Source organism: Lolium rigidum, chromosome 6, assembly GCF_022539505.1.
Source record: "Lolium rigidum isolate FL_2022 chromosome 6, APGP_CSIRO_Lrig_0.1, whole genome shotgun sequence".
In the NCBI taxonomy this organism is placed as follows: Eukaryota; Viridiplantae; Streptophyta; class Magnoliopsida; order Poales; family Poaceae; genus Lolium; species Lolium rigidum.
The window spans coordinates 298,415,257-298,425,415 of record NC_061513.1 but is presented as its reverse complement, the minus strand read 5'-3'; positions in this window follow the sequence as shown (position 1 = coordinate 298,425,415).

The following is a 10,159-nucleotide window of genomic DNA, read 5'->3' as shown; positions in this document are numbered from 1 at the left end:
TGAAAACAGCGTTAGTCCGTGTTAGTTGCATCCAAAATACACAAATTAGGGGCAAAACAATAGCAAAAGTGTTCGGGAAAGTAGATATGTTTTGGACGTATCAACTCCCCCCAAGCTTAGCTTATTGCTTGTCCTCAAGCAATTCAGTTAACAACTGAGCGATAAAAGAACTTTCACGAACACATTTGCTCATATGATGTATATATTCTCATGATATGGCTAATACTTGAGCAGTTCATAATAAGGTACATGCAAATAAGATCATCTAACGGCTATGTCAATCATGAAGAGGTACCAACAATTAATAATAAGCATCATGAATCATGTATATAAGCAGGATTGCAATGTTCATAAGAGAGTATGATAAAGTGGTATCTCGCTTGCCTGTATTTGATTGGCAAAACATAAATGCCCGGGCACCTCTGGAGTTCATAAAAAGACTAGAAGTAGTGATTGTCAAAGATAAAAGCATCAAAGTTATACCACAATCAATCATATTTTGAGACAAGCATATTATACTAAGAATGACAGTTGTGCTCTCAAGAAAGTGCTCAAAGAAATAATGGAGACACAACATAAAAGTAAAAGATTGACCCTTCGCGAGAGGAAGCAGGGATTAACATGCGCTAGAGCTTTTCATTTGTAAAGTAGGAGTAAAATTATTTTGAGAGGTGTTTGTTGTTGTCAACGAATGATAATGGGTACACCAACTACCTCGCCAACCGGACTTTCAAGAGCGGCTCCCATGAATTATTTGCAATTTTATGTGGCACACCTTCCAACCTTTCTTACACAAACCATGGCTAACCGAATCCTTGGGTGCCTGCCAACAATCACATACCATGAAGGAGTGCCTTTTTAATTTAGTTTTATTATGATGATGACACTCCCCCCAACCTTTGCTTACACAAGCCATGGCTAACCGAATCCTTCGGATGCCGTCCAACAATCACAAACCATGGAGGAGTGTCTATTTAAGTTAATTAATTCGGGATCGGGAATCCCATTGCCGGCTCTTTTTGCAAAATTATTGGATAAGCGGATGTGCCACTATTCCATATGAGAGTCCGTCAAAAGTAAATGACAAGGTTGAAAGCTAAACACCACATACTTCCTCATGAGCTATGAAACATAAACACAAATTGAGAAGTATTTTGAAGATTTTAAAGGTAGCGCATGAGAATTTACTTTGAATGGTTTGAAATGCCATGCATAGGTATTTATGGTGGACACTCTGGAATAACTTGGTTTTCATGTGTTTGGAGGCACGAGCAGCGTTCCCGCTCAGTACAAGTGAAGGCTAGCAAAAGACTAGGGAGCGACAAATCAAGAGAGCAATAACTATCATAATCATGCTTGCGGCAAAATAAATTAACTGAGGCATAAAAGTGATACAAGAACTCTGAAGCAATGTAAATCATTGAGGCTTACTTGACTTTTGTTCAGTCATATGCATGCGTGAGCATGTGCCAAGTCGATATAAATGAATTATTCAGAGGAGGATACCACAATGCCATACTTACTTATGAATAAAACAATGCAAGCAAACATCCATGACATGCTACTCATATTAATAAATTGGAGCTAATCATGAGAGATCATGAACTACTAAACTTTCTCAAATAACATATACCTCACATGAACCAACTAAGCATGCTCACATGGATGAGTATATGTACAAAAATGAAAACAAATAGAGTTCATACCAGCCTCTCACCACAATCAGATTGTCGTAGATCGTCATTATTGCCTTTTCACTTGTGTAGCTTGGATAATATGAAATGAAAACCACGCTCCAGCCACCGAAGACCATTGAACTTATGATGAACTTTACAAACCAAAGAAGAACAGAAAATATTTTTGGTGTTTTCGAATTTTAGAACAAGAACGAAAGGAAACAAGCAAACAAAGCAAAATCTTTTTGGGTTTTCTTATAGCAAACTAGCAATAGCAAATAAAGCGAAACAAATGCGAGAAACTAAGATAAACAAATGGTGAAGAGAAACAACAGAAATATTTTTGGTCTTTTTGTGTTTTGGGAAAGAAACAAAGCGAAAGCAAGAAATAGCAAACTAAAAGAAACACAGAAAAGCAAGATGGCAGAAATCTGCCAAAACATGACAGCAGTATAGAAATCGATTTTTACAAAAATCTTACGTTGCTCAGTTCGAAAAGTGTTCAACTAATGAAAGTTAGATAACAACCTGGGGAACATGCACAAAAATTTGCAACTCAAAATACTGTTCTGGCTGGGCGCACGAATTTTTACGGTAACAGCCCAGAATCTGTTTTCAGGCAGCACTTCCTCAAATATCATCTTCCTCTCATTAGAAAACCACTCAAAGAGACTAAACAAGTATATACAAGTATCCAGCAATCATAATATGCAAAGAATGAGTGATGCCGGTATACCTCCCCCAAGCTTAGGCTTTTGGCCTAAGTGGAGTTCAATCCCATCGAGGGCCTGGGTTCCACGCCGGTGGATCATATGTGGAGTAGTCATAATAAGGTGCCGATGCGGAAGAAAAGCGCGGGGGTTCCTCATACCCAACTTGTGGATGCGAAGAGCTTGCTGCATCGGATGACGAGTCGAGGTGTTCCTCGACCTCATCCGTGTTGTCTCGTGCACGATGGCTTCCTCCCTCGATGTATGCATTAACTGCACTTTCCGTGACTGACCAATCCTCACTGGAATCAAGGTTAAACAGAGAAGGTGCGAGGCAATCCTACTAATTTTTCAACTTTCTTAGTCCTTGTCCAAGATTTCTTGTAAAATGTTATTCTATAAGATAGGTTCCCTAAATTAGACGAATTAGAAAGAAATTCATGCTTAATCATGGAAGCTATGTCAAGTTTCTCCATAGGGAGCGGAATATCAAGACTGTGCGGTCTCACATTATGCATAACTAATAAACGGGAGGCGATGAGACCTCCACAAATTCCTCCCTTCTCACGATTAGTGGCAAGTCTGTTGGCTATCAAAGCTCCCAAGTTATAAGTCCTATTACTTTGTAATGCAGCAGCTAGAAAGGCTAGATCCGGGATAGTTATTTTACCTCCATTCTTTCTCGCTAGAACGCACTTGGTAATGAAATAAGCGAAATAACGAATAGCTGGGAAATGAATACTACTGATTTTACCATCATCTCCTGAGAAACTCCTTCCATGACAAATCATCTCGAAGAGATCCAAGAGCTCTTGCGGCGATCCCTTTATCTTCTCGCATGATCCCCATTGCGGCACTTTGATTGCTGCACAAAAATCATTGAATGGCAAGTTGACAATTTTATTATAAATTTTGTACTGAACCATGGGTTAGATTGTGACCAATTGAATTTAAAATCTTGCACTACTGACATAGTCAGCTTCACATATTGGCATGGTTCCCCATCAACAAAATCATCCAATCCTGCACGAGAGATTAAATTTTGGACGTCCTGCAAAATCCCTGCACTTCTCATGAAATCCGCACACGGATAGTAAGTGGGATATACTCCTTCTTCCCGGTGAACTCTCATGACCTGTGGCACCTCCAACTCATGTTGGTTGAGTTGGTACCTACCTCCTTCCATTTTCTGAAATTTTCAACAAACAATATAAAACTTGATTTGGTGATATATAATTGAGGGAAACTACCATAGGAACTTGCTAGAGTACTAATCATGCATCAAAACTAATTTCTACCACTTAGAACAAGCATGCAAGCTCACTAAACATGTTACCTACAGCAGCAAAATATTTAAGATATACTCAACCAAACAAAATTCTACTTGGATGGGTGGAGGAGTCACATACCAAGGAGCAAATGTGCCAAATTTCAGCAGGAAATCTGGGCCGAGCAAAGAGATCGAGAAATCTGGAGTTCTTGAGCAAAAACGCGAGTGAGAGGAAATTGGTGCGAGTTTTTTCGGGAGAGAGAAGGTGCTGGGAGAAAGAGATGACAAAGTGGGGCAAGGAGGGGCCCACACCACATGGTGGCGCGGCCACCTCCTTGGCCGCGCCGGCCTGTGGTGTGGCACCCTGTGGTGCCCCACAGGTCATCCTCTCGGTGCTCCTGAGTGCCTCGTCGAAAAATAGGACCAACGGTGTAATTTTCGCGAATTTTTGAAAACTTTGAAAAATGCACATTTTCTGGGTATTAAGTTTATTATTACTGGCCAGGAAAATTTTGAAATATCAAATCAACTAAGAAACTTTGCAAATTAAAAATGCTACAGCAACTAAGCAAGTGGAGGAAGAAAGAGATGTTGTTTACCTCCTCTATGCATATAAAAGGTATTTGTTAACAAGGTTGATCAAGTCTTGCCACCAAATAAATTTTACATAGCATATGAAGAAATAAACCTCAAATCAATCATGTTACCTTGAATTGTATTGATATGGATCCAATCACAAGAGTTTGATATTCTTCTTTAGGCTCATATATAGGACAATCGATAGTTCCAACTTTGATAGTTCTCACATGAGAAATAGTATTAACTCCGCACGCTTTTTCAATCTTCTTGGGGAAATAGACGGTGTGTTCCTTGTCATCAACATTGAAAGTAACCTTTCCTTTATTGCAATCAATAACAGCCCCTGCGGTGTTAAGAAAAGGTCTCCCAAGAATAATGGACATATTATCATCTTCGAGCATTTCCAACACAACAAAATCGGTTAATATCAAGCGGTTATTAGTAACTTGAATAGGAACATCCTCACATATACCAACAGGAATAGCGAGTAGATTTATCAGCCATTTGCAAAGATATATCGAGTAGGTATCAACTTATCTAAGTAAAGTCTCTTATAAAGAGAAAAAGGCATAACACTAACACCGGCTCCCAAGTCACATAGAGCAGTTTTAACATAATTATTCTTAATAGAACAAGGAATAGTAGGTATACCGGGTCGCCCAACTTCTTTGGAACTTTGCCATTGAAAGAGTAATTAGCAAGCATAGTGGAAATTTCCTCATTGGGGATTTTCCTTTTGTTAGTAACAATATATTTCATATACTTTGAATAAGGAGGCAATTTAATAGCATCAGTCAAAGGGATTTGCAAGAACGGATGAACCTCGCTACCCACGGGGGTAGCTGCACACCCCTCCACGAGCTGACACGTGTACATTTGGTCAAAGGTGATTAAGAGCTCCCACCGTTTACTGTACACCCTATTATTTCCTAGAAGGTGATTAGCACCGATTTGAATTCAAATAAGGAGGCCCGACTAGGCAGCTGGTATATATACCAGCCTATTCAAATATTCAAATGGCATTGTAATCTCCTTTTTCATCCACTGTGCAAGCTTCTTCTATCATGACAATGCGTTTGCAATTCGATGCTACACAACCAAGTTTCTTCTCCCTTTTTAGAATGCATTTTGTACCAAAGCAAGCTACTTCGGTCACGTCCGTAGGAATGCTCGATGAATGTTCCGATAGTCTTGCTCATTGGATCTTTCGGGTTGTGCGTATGGGAGCCTGCAACAATGGCTTCCACTTCATCTTCTTTGCAGCGTGTTTTGACGAAATATTTTGGTTATATTTTGTGTGGATAGCGGCAAAGCATCATGCTAGAGAAGTTTGTCCGGGAGCTTGATAGTGTGCCGTCAGCTATGGGCAGCAGCTTCAAGACGAGAGCGAGTGTGATGTTGTCTGTGCGAGGCTGCTTGCGGACGACTCGTTTGAGGGCTGGAGCTGGACGAAGATCAACAGTGTCGGAGAGATAATCTGGGTTGTTTCACAATAATTGGCCAGCGCTGTTCACCAATGCGTTGCACTGTACATATGGGATTAACACTGTAGCTAACAAAAAAACACTGTGTTGTGTCTAAAGCTACTGTAACTAGCATGCATAAGCTCGGTTTACGTTTGCCGCATGATTTAGTATCAGACTTCAAATAATTTGGGAAAGTAGAATGTATTATGTTTTGCATTTTTCGTTTCTGTTTGTAACCGTGGAATAAAAAATAAATCGTTTGTTTGGAATAAGAAGCGTGTGATTTAGTAGCCTAGGCCAAAACATACGTCGATCATTTCATTCCTTGGAGCAGGAGCATCTTGCAGATCGGTTATATTGAAATTGTATAATAGAGCATGGTAGCGAAGTCTGACACGATCGATCATTGAAAGACATGAAGTAGTAATGGAAATTCATCTGTTTCCAACGCCGTGGGATAAATTCACACCAGAGCTTCATATTGAGTACTTTCGAAAGACACAAGGAGAAAATAAAAATCGCTAGGACTGCTACAAACCCATAATACCAAGCTAGCACCGTCAGCAGTGGAATGCCAGACGAGGTGAATCTAACACACACGAGCGCTATGTTTTGCTAGCAGGAGCAATCATTTGGGGAAATACTGTTCAGCGACCAACAGCACTGTTCGAGCGCGGGAATAAACTGTTCATTCGCGCGGAAGTACCGCACACGGCGCGCGCAAAATGACAGCTCAGGTCGCGCGCGAAACCACTGGAGAGAGCGCACGTCGCTGGCTGACCGCGGGAATCGAGCGTACGCGGGAAACCCAAACAGCTGCCGCCAATAATTTGCAACTCCCTCCACGCGCTTAGGACAAGACCGAGAAAGCTTACTGTGCAACGCGCTTAGGCCGGTCAACCAGCTGGCTCCCCGCGTTGTAATCTCGGCGCCGATCTAACGGGCTGCAGGCCGTGCGTAGCTACCCCCGTGGGCAGCGAATGCACACTCTTTGCAAGAATAAAGGTTTCATCCAATCACAAAATTTATTATAGTGTTCCTCTTCCTTTGATTTTAATTTCTTAGCAGGAAAATGCATTGGCTTTTGCACCCAAGGTTCTCTTTCATTACCATGTTTCTCAGCAATAAAATCTTCTTTAGTATACTTTTTATTTTTAGCATGCTTTTCAGGTTCTTCTTCAACCTCTTCTTTATCGGGAGTATCATTCTTATCATTATCTTTATCATGTTCATTACCACTTTCAGTTTCAGCATCGAAATAGAAATACTATTAGGATCATTAGCAGGTTCGAGAGGATTCTACAACATTTTTATGTTTCTTCTTCTTTTTCTTAGATGGAGCTCTAGGTTCAATGCGTTGAGAATCTTGTTCAATTCTTTTGGGATGCCCTTCAGGATATAGAGGATCCTGGGTAGAGACACCACCTCTAGTTGTTACTTCATAAGCTTGTTTTTCTTTAGCATTATTTCCTAACAAGTCATTTTGCACTTTAGTGAGTTGATCAATTTGAGTTTGAATCATATGAAAATGTTTAACAAGCATCTTAACATCATTGGAGGTTCTCTCCACAATATCATGCAATTGACTAATAGCTTGAGAATTTTCCATTAGATGATTCTCTACTCTCATATTAAAATTTTCTTGCTTAACAATATAATTATCAAACTCATCTAAGCATTGTGCAGGAGGTTTTGAATACGGAATATCTTCCCTAGTAAAGCGTTGAAGGGAATTTACCTCAATCATGGATGAAGGGGGAATTATCTCACATATATTTTCTATAGGAGGTAGATTCTTCACATCTTCAGATTTAATACCTTTCTCCTTGAGAGACTTCTTGGCTTCCCTCATATCTTCATCATTCAATTTAATTAAACCCCTCTTCTTCACTATTGGCGTTGGAGTTGGTTCAGGCGTATTCCAATCATCATAATTCCGGCCTATTTTAGCCAATAATTCTTCGACGTCGTCCGGAGTTCTTTTCTCGAAAACACAACCAGCACAACTATCCAGGTATGCCCTAGACTCAATGGTTAGTCCACTATAAAATATATCAAGTAAATCATGCTTTTCTAGATCATGGTCGAGGCAAAGCTCTAATAAGAGAGCAAAATCTCGCCCAAGCCTCGGGCAATTTCTCTTCATCTCCCCGATCAAAATTATAAACTCTCTGCAAAGCGACATGTTGAGCACTAGCAGGAAAGTATTTCCGAAAGAAAACAACAAGCAATTCTTTTGGACTTTTAATAGAACTAGGTGGCAAACTATTATACCAAGTTTTAGCGTCATCCTTTAATGAGAATGGAAAGATTTTAGCAACAAAGTAAGTACGCTTCTTAACATTATCAGAAAACAAGCTACTCAAAGTAGATAACTCGATCATGTGTTCAACGAGCACTTTCTTTTTCAGTACCACAAAAGGGTGTTTTCTCAACAATAGCTATATGAGATAGATCAAGAGAAAAATCATAATCTTTATCCCTAATGTTTATAGGAGATGTGGCAAATTTAGGATCGGGAGACGAGTTTATATCTAACGGTATGTTCCGCAAGCAACTTTTTAATTTTTCTTGCATCAGTAGTAGCATGGCATTCTTCAATAAAATCATCATCAAGTTTCACATAATCTTCATCAAGATCATCACTAGAGTATTCAAGTTCGGGTGAATTAACGGGTGTAGTAACATCGGGAGTTTCGGTATTTTCTATTTGTCTAGATCTAGCAATTGAAGCATCTAGAAAAGTTCCCAATGAACCACTATCATCAAGCACAGCGAGACATATTATCAGTATTATGAGAGTTTTCAGATTCAGCGAAGTACCAGACATTTGAAGCATGTGGCGGTGAAACAAGTTTATCAATTACGGATGGTGAATCAAGAGCAGCGAGAGGTACTCGAGTTGTACCTTTTCTTGTAGTGGATGATAATATGGCGACCTTAGTATCGCGAGTTTTACCCATGATGGAGAATTTGCAGCGAACAATATCAATCCAAGTGAACTTCCAAATAAAGCTATGCTCCCCGACAACGGCGCCGAGAAAATAGTCTTGATGACCCACAAGTATAGGGGATCGCAACGAGTCTTCGAGGAAGTATTACCCAATTTATTGATTCGACACAAGGGGAGACAAAGAATACTTGAAAGCCTTAACAGCGGAGTTGTCAATTCAGCTGCACCTGAAACGAGACTTGCTCGCAAGAGTTTATCGGTAGTAACAGTTTTATAGTAGTAGCGAGTAGTGAAATAACGAGCAGAGAGTAACAAAGACAGCAGTAGTGATTTTAGTAAACAGCGAGGATTAAAATATCGTAGGCACGGGGACGGATGACGGGCGTTGCATGGATGAGAGAAACTCATGTAACAATCATAGCAGGGCATTTGCGGATAATAATAAAACGGTATCCAAGTACTAATCAATCAATAGGCATGTGTTCCAATTATAGTCGTACGTGCTCTCAATGAGAAACTTGCACAACATCTTTTGTCCTACCAGCCAGGTGGCAGCCGGGCCTCAAGGGAAACTACTTGGATATTAAGGTACTCCTTTTAATAGAGTACCGGAGCAAAGCATTAACACTCCGTGAACACATGTGATCCTCACATCGCTACCATCCCCTCCGGTTGTCCCAATTTCGTCACTTCGGGGCCATTGGTTCCGGACAGCGACATGTGTATACAACTTGCGGGTAAGACCATAAACAATGAATATCATGATGAAACAATAACATGTTCAGATCTGAGATCATGGCACTCGGGCCCTAGTGACAAGCATTAAGCATAACAAGTTGCAACAATATCATAAAAGTACCATCTACGGACACTAGGCACTATGCCCTAACAATCTTATGCTATTACATGACCAATCTCATCCAATCCCTACCATCCCCTTCGGCCTACAGCGGGGGAATTACTCACACATGGATAGGGGAAACATTGCTGGTTGATGGAGAAGCGTTGGCGGTGATGGCGGTGATGATCTCCTCCAATTCCCCGTCCCGGCGGAGTGCCAGAACGGAGACTTCTGGCTCCCGCGACGGAGTTTCGCGATGTGGCGGCGTTACCGGAGGGTTTTCGGCGACTTCGACTTCTCTCCGTGCGTTTTTAGGTCGAGGCGAATAAGTAGTCCGAAGGGGGCGTCGGAGGCCAGCCGAGGGGGCCACACCACATGGCCGCGCGGGCCCCCCGGGCCGCGCCGCCATGTGGTGTGGGGCCCTCGGGCCTCCACTTCAATTGTCCTTACGGCTCCGTCGTATTACGGGAAAATAGGCCCTTTCGTCAAAATCCCGAGATTTTTCCCGAAAGTTGGATTTCTGCACAAAAACGAGACACCGAACGGTTCCGCTGAAAACAGGCGTTAGTCCGTGTTAGTTGCATCCAAAATACACAAATTAGGGGCAAAACAATAGCAAAAGTGTTCGGGAAAGTAGATACGTTTTGGACGTATCGGTCTTTTT